We start from the raw sequence: 15,011 nt of genomic DNA, 5'->3' as shown, positions 1-15,011 counted from the left end.
CAGAGATGGGGGGGGCAGCAGCGGAGGCCAGGCAAGGTTGCCAGAGAGGTCTGGGGGGCTGGATTTGAATCTGTTGGAGGTATAAGTGGGCCCACAAGGAACAATGGAAAATACAAAATAGTATGTACAAAATAGTGATGGATCAGCTAACACAAATTTGATGCGTTCGGTGAGAGCACTTAAGACTTCAGTGAGCTAATCCTGTCTCCTGCAGCAAGATGTCATGGATCAAATGGTCAACGTTTTGCAAGCTTTATGGTCATTCTGCAGGCTGTGCAGTTGAGGGTCCTCCCCCCCGCCCCCATGGAGACTGAACAAGGCTCTCGAGGTTAACAGCTGAATGTACCCAGAAGCTTTGTGCTCTCTCTCAGGCACTGTATCAGCAGAGTCCTGGAGGAAGCAGTGGGACCGTGCGAGGGGGAATAAGAGTTTAAGGAGGGGCTGTGTGCGCAGGTGTGGACAGGGCAAAGGAAACCTATGAGGGTCTCTACTACCCCCCCACCCCCCGCCGCTCTTGCCAGCCCCTCCCATTGGCTGGACACAAGCAGAAGCCAAGGCAAGGGAGCCTATTGGAGGCCGTAGAGATCAGCTCCTGGGGCACAGCCAGGATGGAGAGGGGGGTGCACAGTAGGTCTGGAGGTGGGGACAGATCTGGGATAGATTGAAACAGCAGCCAATTCTTAGGTTTCTGCCACCTCAAATATCAATGGTCTCTATCTTTCCAGAACTCATCAGCCCAGTATTCTGAAATTCAGAGAGCTTCTGCAAAGATCCTTTCCTCTGAGGCTTACCAAACACCGCTGTGACTTATTGGGGTTTTTTTTCCGTTTTACCCAAGGCACCGTGTTAGGCCAGTCACCCACCAGGCGATGGCGCTTAGTGGGTCACCCTCCCCGAGGTAAAGCGTTTCCGGGACCAGTTTAACCTTCGGTGGGAACTCCACGCTGGGGGCTCGTGGTCGGAGAAGAGAGAGACCCCCCCCACCCGCTCATGGCTCCCAGGCCAGCAGTCGACGTAACCCTGTGTTAGCTGCCGTGAAGGAGAGGTTGCTGGGGGCGGGGGCAGGGAGGAAGGAAGTGTGGGCAGGCAGGGACTGTCAAGGGGAGGGCCAGGGGCCTGGTGTCTCTGGCCCTTACAGCCGCGGGGCTGAGGGTGCATGCGACCTGAGGCCAGATGGAGAAGGAGGGCTTGAATCTCATGGAAGGAGCTTCCTGAGTTCTTATCTGTTCAGGGCTTGGCATCCAGGAGGTGCGGGATGAAAGGAGGACACCTGAAGGAGGGATGAGGGCGGCCGTCCGCCAGGGGTGAAGTGGTGACAACAGCCTGCCACAGAGAGTCCTTCTCACAGGGGCTCAAAGCCTGGGAGGCAGGAAGCCCAGCGGTGGGGACTCAGGGAGGTGTGTGCAAAGTCAAAGACCTGGAGGGCAGCCTTGAGCCCTTCAGAGCTGTACCCCTTTGGGGGGGTGTCTCTGACAGCATCACCCTGGGAAGAGCTCAGGCACTGGACGTCCTTGGGGTCCAGCCCAGCCCACCACCCTCTGGCTGTGGGCCAGGCCCATTTCTCCGCTTCCCTGAGCCTCAGTTTCTTCATCTGTAAAATGGAGAAAATAAAACTGGTCTCGTGCACCGTGGGGTCTAAATGAGACCGTGAGAAGCCCTTAGGTTACGGGCTACACCTGGTGGTTTCCTTCACTCTCCCAGCCTAGCAGGGAAGTTGCCCTTTCTCCATCTGCAGGCCCCTGGGAGCCCTCACCCCCAGCTTGGTGGGCCCCTGGACAGTCCAGTTTAGAGGCAGCAAGCTTGCTCCCCCCAGGGCCGGGTCTGGGGTATGGGTGGCAGGGGGGCGGGAGCCTGCCACTCTGGACAGAGGGTGTCTTGACACCACCTCGGGTCGATTTTTTTTTTTTTTTTGGCTGCACCACGCGGCATGCAGGACCTTAGTTCCCCAAGCGGGAATCGAACCCGGGCCCCCTGCAGTGGAAGCGCAGAGTCGTAACCACTGGCCTGCCAGGGAAGTCCCCTTGACTTTCCTAACTTTTAAGTGTTGAGATAATGTCAGCCATACAGAAGAACTGCGGATAGAATTCCCACACACCCTTCACCAGCTTCCCCTCGAGTAAACCTCTTGTCCAACCACAGGACGATGATCCAAATTAGAGCACTGACACTGGCAGGGTACTATGGACTCAAGTACAGACCTTATTTGGATTCCACCAGTTTTTCCTCTAAATATCCCTTTTCTGGTCCGGGATCCCATCCGGATCCCACAGGGCATGGATTCATCATCCGGTCTGTAGTTTAGCGGACTTTCCTGGTCTTTCACGACCTTGACACATTTGAAGAGCATGGAACAGCTATCTTGCACAATGTCCCCCAGTTTGGTTTGTCTGGTGTTTTCTCACGATTAGATGGAGCCCCGAGGTGATGTGCCCTCTCGGTGCACCGTAACGGGGGTACCTGATTTCAGTCAACCTGGGTTATTACTGATGATGATTAACCTTGATCGCTCGGTTAAGGTGATGTGTGCTCATGTTACCGACCAGGGTTCTTGGCCTTCCCCAATCAATAGAAATTGACTAGAGGCCAGACAAGAAATTTGGGCAAGGCTTTACTGGGGCCTCTGCTGCAGCAGGGGGCAGTGAGAACAAACAACAGGTCCCCTTGGTTGCTCACTCCCTGAGGGGGGCAAGCTTGTTTCTTATATGGGGTAAGAGTAGGGGTGTGTCCAGGGGTCGGGCCGGAGGGTTGGCTTAGGAGTTTTGCCCACCCCTTAGGTGATGTTGTGTGCAGGGGCCATGTGCATGCAGTACCCTGCTTTTGCTCCAGACACCCTGTTTTTGCTCCAGCCTTTTCAAAAGTGGCGGTTGGGTTTTTTTGGTCTCTTTGTATCTTTTGGGTCCAGAATTTGCCCCAACTGCACATGCACGCAGTTATTTTTAGTCCCATACAGTTTCTTTGTATTTTGTTGCTCAAGGAGAGGTGTGTCCAGGTGCAAGCATTGCAGCACTGCAGCAAAGGGTCCCAGGTCCCAACCTGTCTCACTAGGATTCTCCACTGTCAAATTACTCTTTTTTTCCATTTCTAATCGTAACTATTTTGGAGGATATACTTTGGGATTATGCAACTGTCCCATTTCTCCTTAAACTTTCACCACTGATTTTTGCATCTGTCCACGGAGATTGCCTGCTGTAATTATTACTATGATATTCTAGTAGTGGTTTTCTAGTTCTCTCATTCTGTCTTCATTTATTAACTGGAATTATTCTGTAAGAGAGAGTTGTTTCTTCTCCCCCATTTATTTATCTATGTATTTATTTCGCTATGGACTCATAGATATTTATTCCATACTTTGGGTTATTATCCAATACGATTGTTATTTACTTTGTTGTTCAAGTTGTCCTAGCCCTGACCATTGGGAGTGCCTTCAGTTGGCTCCCCTGTCCCTTTTTGTTTTGGTTTGGTTTGGTTTTTTTTTTTTTGGCCACACCTCGCAGCACGTGGGATCTTAGTTCCCGGACCAGGGATCGAACCCATGCCCCCTGCATTAGAAGGTGGAGTCTTAACCATTTAACCGCAGGGGAAGTCCCATCCCCTGTCCCTTTGATGTGCCCTCATCCTTTTGTTTTTTGAGCACTTCCATACTTTCTACAGTATGCTCCAAACTCATTTTGTATTTTTCCTGCCTCAGCCCTGGAATCAGCCACTGAGATAAGAATCTAAAGCACAAGCAACCAAAGGGGAAAAAAATAGATCAATTGAATTTCATCAAAATTTAGGCCTTTTTTTGCCTCAAAGGATATTCACCAAAGGTGAGAAAAAATGTTTGCAAATCATTTACCTGCTAAGGGTCTAGTATCCAGAATATATAAGGGACTCTTTCAACTCAACAATAAAAAGATAAATACCTCAATTTAAATTAGGCATAGGGGGACTTCCCTGGTGGCGCAGTGGTTAAGAATCTGCCTGCCAATGCAGGGGACGTGGGTTCGAGCCCTGGTCCGGGAAGACCCCACATGCTGCGGAGCAACTAAGCCCGTGCACCACAACTACAGAGCCTGCACTCTAGAGCCCGTGAGCCACAACTACTGAGCCCACGAGCCACAACTACTGAAACCCGTGTGCCTAGAGCCCGTGCTCAGCAACAAAGAAAAGCCACTGCAATGAGAAGCCCGCGCACCGCAATGAAGAGTAGCCCCGCGTGCAGCAACGAAGACCCGACACAGCCAGAAATAAATTAATCGATTTAAAAAAATAAAATAAAATTAGGCAAAGGATCTGAATACACATTTTTCCAGAGCAGATGGACAAATGGTCAAGAAACACATGAAAATATGCTCAGCATCGTTGGTCATTGGGAAATGCAAATCAAAACTTCAATGAGGGGACTTCCCTGGTCAGTGGTTAGGAATCCACCTGCCAATGCAGGAGACACGGGTTCGATCCCTGGTCCGGGAAGATCCCACATGCCACGGAGCAACTAAGCCCATGTGCACCACAACTACTGAGCCTGCGCTCTAGAGCCCGCGAGCCACAACTACTGAAGCCCACGTGCCACAACTACTGAAGCCCGCGAGCCTAGAGCTCGTGCTACACAACCAGAGAAGCCACCTCAATGAGAAGCCTGCGCACCACAACGAAGAGTAGCCCCCGCTCGCTGCAACTAGAGAAAGCCCACGTGCAGCAATGAAGACCCAACGCAGCCAGAAGTAAATTAAATTAAATTAAATTAATAAATAAAACTTCAATCAGAGGGGAATTCCCTCGCAGTCCAGTGGTTAGGACTCGGTGCTCACTGCCGTGGCCTGGGTTCAATCCCTGTTCAGGGAACTAAGATCTTGTAACGGGGCGGCACTAACCCCTGCCCTCCCAAAAAAACCACTTCAGTGAGATACCACTTCACACCCACTAGGAGGGCTACAATTAAAAGGCAGACGGTAACAAGTGCTGACGAGCTTGTGGAGAAATTGGAATTCTCCTACATTGCTGGTGGGACTGTAAAATGGTGCAGCCACGTGGGAAAATAGCTTGACAGTTCCTCAGAATGTTAACCATAGACTTACCATATGACCCAGCAATTTTACTCCTAGGTTAGGTTTATACCCAAGATAAATTTTAAAATGTCCACACCAAAACCTGTGCACAAATGTTCACAGCAGCATTCTTCACAATAGCCCCAAAGTGAAAACAGCACAAATGCCCATCAGCTTATGACTAGGTAAACAAAATGTGGTAGATCCACATAATGGAGTATTTTTCCACCATAAAAAAGAATAAAATACTGATATATGCTACCAGGTGGATAAACCTCCAAATCATGATGTTAAGCAAAAGAAGCCAGTTATAAAAGGTCACATAACCTATGATTCCATTTATATGAAATATCCAGAATAAATTCATAGAGATGGAAAGCAGATTGCTGGTTGCCAAGGTCTGATGGGAAGAGGCAGTGGGGAGGAAAGTGCTTAAGGGAGGTAGGGTTTGACTTTGGTGTGATGGAAATTTTTTAAAACTAGATAGAAGTGCTGGTTGTTGGACTTCCCTGGTGGTCCAGGCGTAAGTATCCACCTTCCAATGCAGGGGACGCGGGTTTGATCCCTGGTCGGGGAACTAAGATCCCACGTGCTGCAGGACAACTAAGCCCACACGCCACAACTACTGAGCCCTCGCGCTGCAGCTAGAGAGAAGTCCACGCGCTGCCATGAAGATCCCGCATGCCACAACTAAGACCCGACGCAGCCAAATAAATAAATATTTTTTAAAAAGCAACATCTTAAAAAAAAAGTTTATTAATTTTTTACAGTAAAGACAAGGTTAAATATAATAAAAAAAGAAAGTAGGAAAGGTCTCATACCCTGGAGGGCAGGGCCTGGCACACAGGCAGTGGGGTCTGGTGAGGGGGAAACTTGTCCATTTCTTTTATGGAAACTTGTCCATAACTACTGAGCCCGCGCACTCTAGAGCCCGCGTGCCACAGCGAAAGATTCCCGCATGCCCCAACGAAGATCTCACGTGCCAGCAACGAAGATCCCACGTGCCGCAACTAAGACCCAACATGGCCAAATAAATAAATAAATTTTTTGTTTAAAAAGTGCTGGTTGTATAACGTCATGAAAATACTGAAAGCCACTAAGTGATCATGTAATCATTTGAAATGATTAATTTTATGTGATATAATTTTCACCTCAGTAAATTACTTTTTAAAAAAGAAAAGAAATTTTACATTATGATAATTGCCGTGTTTCCACATGTGTACCAGTAAGATTGTGGGAGGAGTGTGATTTGTTCATATTAACACCAAACTGTATTGGTAATCTTTGTTCAGCCGTGATGTGCGAACTTTTTTATTTGTTCAGCTAATTTCAGAGAAAAAAATTGCCAAGAACCTGAGCAGGCTTAAGAACTGGACAGTCTGGTTTTGTATTCCAGCTCAGCCACTTCCCAGGTTTATGACCTGCACCAGACCCCTAAACCTCCCCGAGCCTCTGTTTTCCCATCTCCAGTATGGCAGGGATAGTGGAATACACCTTATGGGATTGTTGTGACAATCAAATGTGACATCCCCTCCCCCCCAACACAGGGTCTGTCTCCTGGGGGGTGCTGGTCTCAGGAACCGGGATTTCTCTTGTCCCACTTCCCCTCTTTACTCTGACTTCCTGGGGAAACATCGGTCAGACCAGCTAGGTCAATTGGGAGGTCTTGGCCATCTCCTCCTGAGGGAACTGGGGGTGAAGCTGGAGGGTGGGTGAAATACACAGCCCTGGATCCACGGGGACCCATCTGGCAAGCCAAGCCTGTGGTGCTTCCCATTCACCACCAGGTGTCACCCTCGGCCATCTCACCTCTGCGTATCAATCCACCGTGGATGGATGGGGAAGGGGAGACTGAGACCCAGAAGGCACACGGCCACGTTCACAAGCCAGAACCAGATGGGGACCCAGATGCCCCAGTGCGTGACCCTAGAGCTCTCTGCCCCTGTGGCTTCCCAGTCTTGCTTCCGGCCTCTATGTGAGTATCTATCTGGGACCGAGGCCAGCTGGGGGTGGATATTCATTCCATCACCAGGACCCTGCAGACCAGGACCTGACCCATCTCCCTCCTCCCATCATGGTGGCCTCCCCACCCTGCAGGACCTCGGGTCTTGATGCACCCCTCCTAACTCTAGGCTCTACCCCCCTCCATGGAGATGCCTCCTAGACCTAGAATCTGTCCTAAACGTTTTCTTCATGTCCCCCTTGCCGACCCCAACTCTGGGTACTTTTTCTGGTCCCCCTCCTACTCCCCAAGAGTGGCTGAAAAATGTCTTAAGACAGAAGTTTGGGGCCCAGTGTAAATTTAGGAGACAATATGGGCTAGAGCAAGTAACCAGGAGACCGAGTTCTAGAGTCTTCTCTGGAAACTTGGGCAAAGTTTTCTGCTCTTCCGCTCGGGTGTCCCAGCAGAGGGAAGGACCTGCTGCCTCCAGGGCTGCCCCAACGCCCATCTAGGTGCCCCTTACAGCCTCCTTCTCCCAGTCATAATGACCACCCTCCCCTCTGACCCACACAGACAACTTTGCCTCCAATTTCCCAGAAGCCCTGAGCCTGAAATTTACCAGGAACATCTTCATTATTCCCCTCCCTAGGTGTGCATCTCTGGACTTCATTACGTTTGTCACTTTCTATCCTTCATTTCTCAGTCCTGCGTGGACCTCCCCCAGGTACCCCGTCCCCCTTCTCACAACTCAGCCCTCAGATCCTGGCTCAAACCCCATAGCCTCAGAGAAACCATTCCAAGTGACCGGACACACACACACATAACCCCTGTTTTTCTCCCCCTGCACGCTCCCCACCCCCTCATGGCACAGACCACAGTCTGAACTTGTGTACCACCTGTCTCTCCCAGGGGCAAGCACCGTGTGGGGCTCACCCCATATCCCTCACAATTAGCCCAGTGCCTGACACAGAGTAGATGCTCAATAAACAGTTGTCAGATGGATCTATCCCCACCCGACACACACACCTAAATCTTCAGCCTTGCTTTCCTCTTGGCCATCTTCCTTGAACTCCAAACATTCCCAGGTTTGCCCTCCATTCTAAAAAATATAGCCCTTTATGGGTCTCCTAAATGTCCTCATTTACTTGTAATCTGAGTTTATTTTCTGTATCTGTAAACTTCTCCAAGTTTTTTTGCTGTTGTTTCCTTTAAAATGGTTACTCTCCTAGTCCTCTTTCAAGTTTACTTCTTGTTTAGAAGGTAAACAGCACTGTCTTCATTCTCAAAGTCACTTCTTCATCCAGGGTCCCGTCCTCTTGAAAATCTCTCTTTATCTCGTGGGTGGTCGTCTGCATCTTCTTAAACTCTTACATCTTTACCTTTCCTAGGTTTAATCTTTTAATCTCAGACTTTAGGCTTTGATCTTCAATCTTCAATCACATTCATTTTGTCACTTTATTTTATCATCATTTTAAACCTCTTAACTTTCCTCTCTCATTAAGGGTAATTTTAAGCCCGATTTCCTGGGTTTTCATTTTCATTTTGCATTGGCTGATTACAACTTTGTATTACATATACACATTTACATTTTAAAGTTGTCATCTCATTGGTCCTAGTCTTTTATTTCTGTCATCTTAAATTTTTTTCATTATTTCAAATAATTCTCTACTCTAAGTCTTGGCTGGCTTTTGATTTTCTCAGTTTAAAATCATTGTTTTTCTCAGGGATTACGTCATCTTCATCTTCCAGGCATTCAATCTTCACTAAACCCTGTGCAACTGGTGTTCTAGGATTGCCATCAGCTCTTTTTGAAAGGTGAGCAGATGAGACCCAAGGAGGATAAACAGTTGCTGGAGGTCACACTGCTGGTGAATGGCAGGAGGGATGGCAAGGCCAACGTGGCTGAGTCCAGGCTCCCACTCTCTGCTTCCCCTTCGCCTGGCCCCTGCCTCCACTTCACCCCAGGAGCCCCCCTGGCCCTCTGCAGAGATCCCGTGCCTCATTCCCCTGGCTGTCCCTGTAGGCCCCCTCAGGTAGCCCCATACATCTCCCTACCCGTTCACTGCTGCTTTTTCCAAATACTTCCTTCCAAGAAACTAGAGAGGCTCACTAGCCTCTCTGTGCAAAGGTCACCTTGATTTACTGAAGCACATGGTTGCCTAGAATCTCGTGCCACCCAGGCTTTCACTAAGGACCTGCATGTTTTAGAATCCGTGATCTCTGACACCCACAGCTACTGGAGTCAGGGCAGGTTCTGCCAGGAGGATGCCACAGACCTAGAGGCCGTGCTGGGCAGGAGGTCCTGCCCATGTGCACTGGCCTCCAGTGGGAACTGATGCTGGGGTCCTGGTAGCTGGTGATGGAGGACAGGAGAGGGTCTACACCAGGAACCTGGCCCAGCTTTACACCAGGCTGCCCCGACACATTCATTTCCTGGATGGTCCAGTCCTGTTCTCTGAAAGGCTGTGTGAAAGCCAGGCCGTCATGTTGCACAACGCCAGGGGATGCTTTTCACGTAGTGCCGCGCAGGGATGCTGTGTGAGGATCCTCCTGATGGGCCGAGGGTCAGGGAGCAGCTGGCTCTTACAGAGTTTATCCCAAACAGAGATCACCTTTGGGGTCACACAGGGGCTCCTGACTCAGGCCAGCCAGTTAGGTTACCTCCTCACCCCCAGCCCTTTCCTGCCAGGACCACCACAGGTCACCAGGATCCCCTAGAATGTCCATCCCTTAGGCTTGTCTCACCTCCTTCCCACACTTCACCCCCAGCTATAAAGAACAGAAGTGTAGCAGAGAGTTAAAAGAAAAAAAAAAGCACTTCCCCGGTGGTTCAGTGGTTGGGACTCCACGCTTCCAAGGGGGGCAGTGCATGGGTTCGACTCCTGGTACCCTGGTGGGGAACTAGGATCCTGCATGCCACACGGTGTGGCCAAAAAAAAAAAAAAAGGAATATATCTGTTAAAAGGTGCCAGGCAAAACAATGCATACTGTAGAATCCCGTTTGTATACGAAATAAAACAGGCCACAGTAACCTATGCTGTTGGAAGTCAGGGTATGACTAGCAGGAAGTATGGGGGTACTTCTGGGGGCCTGGAAGATTCTATTTCCTCACCTACATGCTGGTTACATGCAAGTGTTCAGTTTATGAAATACAACATGCTGTACACTTGTGGCATGTGTCCTTTTCTGTATGCAATACCTCAATAAGAAGTTTTTTAAAAAGCAAAAAAAGATGCATTCTCCTGCAGGCAGAGGTTATAGCTTTCCCTGGGCCTGGGCCAGGTCTGACCTGCCCTCTGATTATCGCATTAAGAGGGCTCAGACCCACCATCCCAGGTCACGACTCTGGGAGATGCTCCGGGCTTTTAGACACTTTCAGGTAACGATCCATTTCTGCAAGTCACCCCAGTGAGTTTGGGGCCTGATTTAGAGCCAGGAACCACAGGACTCACACCCACACATCTACGACACCTTACTGTGTGTTCTTTGTTCTCCTTTCATTTTTTTTTAACAGCTTTCTTGAGATATGATTCACATACCATACAACTCACCCTTTTTTATTTTAATATTTTATTTATTTATTTGGCCGCGCCGGGTCTTAGTTGCGGCACGCGAGACCTTCATTGCGGCGTGCGGGATCTTTAGTTGCAGCATGAGGGATTTTTTAGTTGCGGCTTGTGGGAATTTTTAGTAGTGGCATGCGGACTCTCAGTTGTGGCATGCGGACTCTAGTTGTGCCATGCAGGATCTAGTTGCCTGACCAGGGATCGAACCCGGGCCCCCAGCATTGGGAACGCAGAGTCTTAACCGCTGGACAACCAGGGAAGTCCCCAACTCACCCATTTAAAGTGCTATTTTTTTGGTATAGTCACGGAATTGTGTAACCATCATCACAATCAATTTTAGAACGTTTTCATCACCCCAAAAAGAAACCGCATGCCCCTTAGCTGTTACCCTCTCAGTTTCTCCACCACTCCCAGGAACAACTGTGTTTACCTGGTAATGGCCTGCTTTTACCTTTTAGATAAAAACGGATCATGTTTCCCTCTGTATATCAGATGCCAAAAATTTCATGGGGAAATTGTGGCCCACCTCTGACAACTACACAAGCCCTCACCTCGGGCTTTATCTTCTTTTCCTGCCATTATTTTCCCTAATTTCCTAACCTGTTTTTGTTTATCTTTGCAAATATAACTTGAAAAACCCACGTTAGGATTTGATTGGGGTGGCATTGAATTTATAAATTAATTGAAGGGAGAATTATCTTCCCATCCATGAATTATCCTCCCATCTGTAAGCATGGTATATCTTTCCATTTATCTAGGTGTTTTTTTGTTTGTTTGTTTTTGGGCCGCGCCATGCGGGGATCTTAGTTCCCTGGCCAGGGATTGAACCCGTGCCCCCTGCAGTGGAAACGAGGGGTCCTAATCACTGGACCACAAGGGAATTCCCCATATCTAAGTGTTTTTTAAATTTACATCCCAAAGTTAATTTTACAATGTTATCTATTAGGTCTTGAGTAACTTTTATTAAATGTATTCCAAAATACCTTATACTTTTTTTTGGACTATTCAATAAATGATGCTAGGACAATTAGCTGTCCATATGGAGAAAGAATAAAATTAGATTCCCACCTCCTACATAAGCAAAAATCAACTGCAGATGAATTAAACAACTATGTGTGAAAAGTAAAGTTGTTCAACTTTTAAAAGAAAATGTAGGATAGGGAAGTGTGTTCAACTGGAAACACCCAAAGCAATAGTGGCTTAAATAAGTTCTCTCTTATTTAAGATCATTTCTATCTCAGGTATAATCACTCTAGAAGTAGGCAACAAAACAGAACTAAACAAAACCAGAAAAACTGTTATGACTGATTCACAGTGATACCAAGAATTAGGCTTCTAACTTTTGCCCTGCCATATTCAGCATGTTGCTTCCATTCGGAGGCCACCTCAAAGTCCAAAATGACTGCTGGAGCTCCAACCATCACATCTACATTCTAGATGGCAGAATGAAGAAGGTAAGGAAGGGAAATGTCCCAGAAGTCCCACAAAACACTTTCACTCATATATCATCGGCCAGATGTCAGTCTAATGGCCACACCCAGCTGGAAAGAGGACTGGGAAATGTAGTCTTTTAGCTGAGTGGCAATATGTCCAGCTAAAACCTAGTATTCTGTTACTAAGGCAGAAAGGTAGAATGGATGTTGGAGGCCCCCAACAGAATCAGCCATAGTAAGTTTTTCTGAAACAAGATGCAAAAAGCACAAATGTTAAAGGAAAGTATTGGCAACTGTGACTAGATTAAAATGTAAAACTTCTAATAAGTAAAATATTTAACTTATTTTAATAAATAAATATTGACAACAAATGAATGTTAACTCTTAGTTTGGGGAAAGATTTGCGGTGCCTATAGCTAAGCGTTTTAAAATTTTACACAAAGAATTGGGATCTATCGTATCTAAAGAATTCCTACAAATCAATAAGAAAAAGGTTAAAACCCAGTACATGAAACTTACCCTCATGCACCTAAAAAAGACCATAAAGGATGTGTTTTGTCTGGGCGGGGGGCGGGTTCCAGACAAACCAGCAATGTTAACACTGAACCCCAGAGTACACGGTGGGAGGCTGAAGAGGTGGCCTTAAGGACCAAGCTGCTGCAATGGGGCAATGTCAGTTAATAAGGCACGGGATGACCCAACTGACATGAGTGTTATACATGTGTTGTTGAAAGTGGCTTTAAATTTTCTCTGAAACGAGGTACAGTCGAGATAACTGAATAAATGAAAGAGTAAAGATGCAAACTTTTCCCACAGATGCTTACTTCTGGGGTGTCTCAGCCTTTATAGCTTCAGACACCCCCCTCTTCCCCAGGGCTTCTGCAGCCCCATACTCCTGGGCTGCTTCTTAAATAGGAGTCAATCCCAGAGAAATAGGAAATTCTGGCTGGCTTTGCTCGAATTCCCCAGGGATTTAAGTGCAACTGCTTGGGAGGTGACCCAGGATGACTGTGGAGGGGGTGGGACAGGGAGAAAAGCCAGTAAAGAGTGTGTCAGTGAGCAGGTGACTTTGGGGTAACTGGGGCCTGGGGCCCTCTGAGATCTGCGGCTGGCTTCGTGCCTCAGGATCGTCCCACGGAGCAGGGGCAGCTGGGGTGCTCAGTTTCTAGCTCCTGCCTCTCAATGGTTGAGGGTGCCCCCCTTACCTAGAGACATCACCCTTAGGCGGAGTCACGGGATGCTGTTTGCAGGTAATGCCAGGTGGGTCAAGGGTATATGGGGAGGACACCAACAGCAAAAGTGTCACAAACAGCATCGTGTCCCCCCGACATTAGGACTGTGGTCCACCACCACCCCTGCCTGCAGGGCCCCTCCCAGTAAATCTGCCGCTTCTCTTTCCCATCTTCTCTCCCACATATGGGTCAAGCTGCACAACTCGTTATTCCTGCCGCTTCCTGTGTTGTCTCTGCCTCCTGGGTTGTCCACAGGCTCTTTCCTCCTCCTGATCTGTCCTTGCCCCTCTCCCATCACTGAGGTCCAGCTTAGAAGCCAGTGTGTGTCTCTCCACTCCCCTTCTTTTGCTCTTTCTCTCTCTCTTTCTCTCATCCCCACGGCCTGTTGCCTTCCTCAGAGGATCCATCTAATTGCCTGGTATTTATTCCTGGATGCCCTCTCTCCCCAGCTAGCCTTGGGCTCCTAGAGAACAGGGAGTGGTCAGATCTGCTTCCTCTGTGGGTCCCAGCGTCTATCACTGGGACCTGCACGTAGCAGATACTCCACAAAATGCTCAAGAATTCTCATTTTGCAGATGGAGACATGGACCCAAGAAGCAAAGTGACTTACATCCCAAATGCCTTATTGAGCACCAACAGTAAACTCAGCCCCATACACGGAGACCCTGGGGTAGGACTTGTTGGTCAAAAAAGAGGAGACGACTTGGTCCCTGCCCTCCGGGAGTGTCCAGTCCAGCCGTGGAAAGAGTGACCAGTGTCAGCGCCCGGGGACTAGCGCTCATTTACGTGTCCAGCGCACATGGAGTGTCCTGCCATGTGTTGGGAATGCAGGTAGCTGGGGATGGCCAGCCCTGTTTGCTCAGGTCTGTGCTAAGCCATGTGTGGGGCTCAGAGGCAGGAAGCCCAGGAACCAAGGGGATTCCTCCTTGACCTCAGTGAAGCCATGGTCCATCAAGGAGACCAGAGCATTCTGGGAGAAGAGGACCACCTGGAGGGTCATGTGTTGGTGGGCAACATGGACAGTAAGGGGTGAAGTAGCTCAGAGAAGTGAGAGATCCAGGAAGACTTCTTGGAGGAGGTGAGTTGGGGCTGAGACATGGAGAACAAAAAGGAAGGGTTTCCTAGCTGCCCCAACCCTCAGGGACCATGGCCTTGTCTTGCCTCAGTTTTCCTTTTGTTGTTTTCCGGTGTGGGCCTGGTCTCCCCAAATTCCCTGGGGGCCCATAGAGCTCGGGAGACCCTACGGGGTGAGATGAAAGGACATTGAAGCCCTGAGTGATGTTGGGCAAATCCCTCCCGTTCTCTGTGTCTCAGTTTCCTCATCTGTTAAATGGGTCCATCCCCCTTATCGCCCTTACAAGTTTGCAGGGAGGAAAAGAGACGATTTGCAGTTTCTGAGCCAGGAGAGGGCAAAGCTCCTTAGAGATCACGTCACCAGCCGCCTCATTTCACAAAGGGGAAACTGAGTCCCGGAGAGGCAGAGGGCCCTCGGTCAGGTTCAGTGAGACCCCATCTGGGACTGAGCTTCCAGGACGATGGCAATGTGCTCCTCACCGGCAAAGTGGGGTTCCTCCCAGAGCAAGGGGGTCCCCACTTGGGGTGTGTGTGTTGTCTTCTTCTTTGGCACCTTAGAAATGTTAATTGAGGGACGTTATGCAAAGAAGCCCAGATTGGAGATGCTCATTTGAATCCCAACAAGGTTCTATATTAAAAATAGCAGGAGGAGGAGGTAGCTTTGGGCTTGGAGGGAGGCAGCCGACCCTGTGCCCCGGGAGGGTCCAGACTCTTGGGCCCCTGGTGGGGCGTCC

This window comes from Eschrichtius robustus, chromosome 16 (assembly GCF_028021215.1).
Source record: "Eschrichtius robustus isolate mEscRob2 chromosome 16, mEscRob2.pri, whole genome shotgun sequence".
NCBI classification, from domain to species: Eukaryota; Metazoa; Chordata; class Mammalia; order Artiodactyla; family Eschrichtiidae; genus Eschrichtius; species Eschrichtius robustus.
This window is presented reverse-complemented; position numbering follows the sequence as displayed.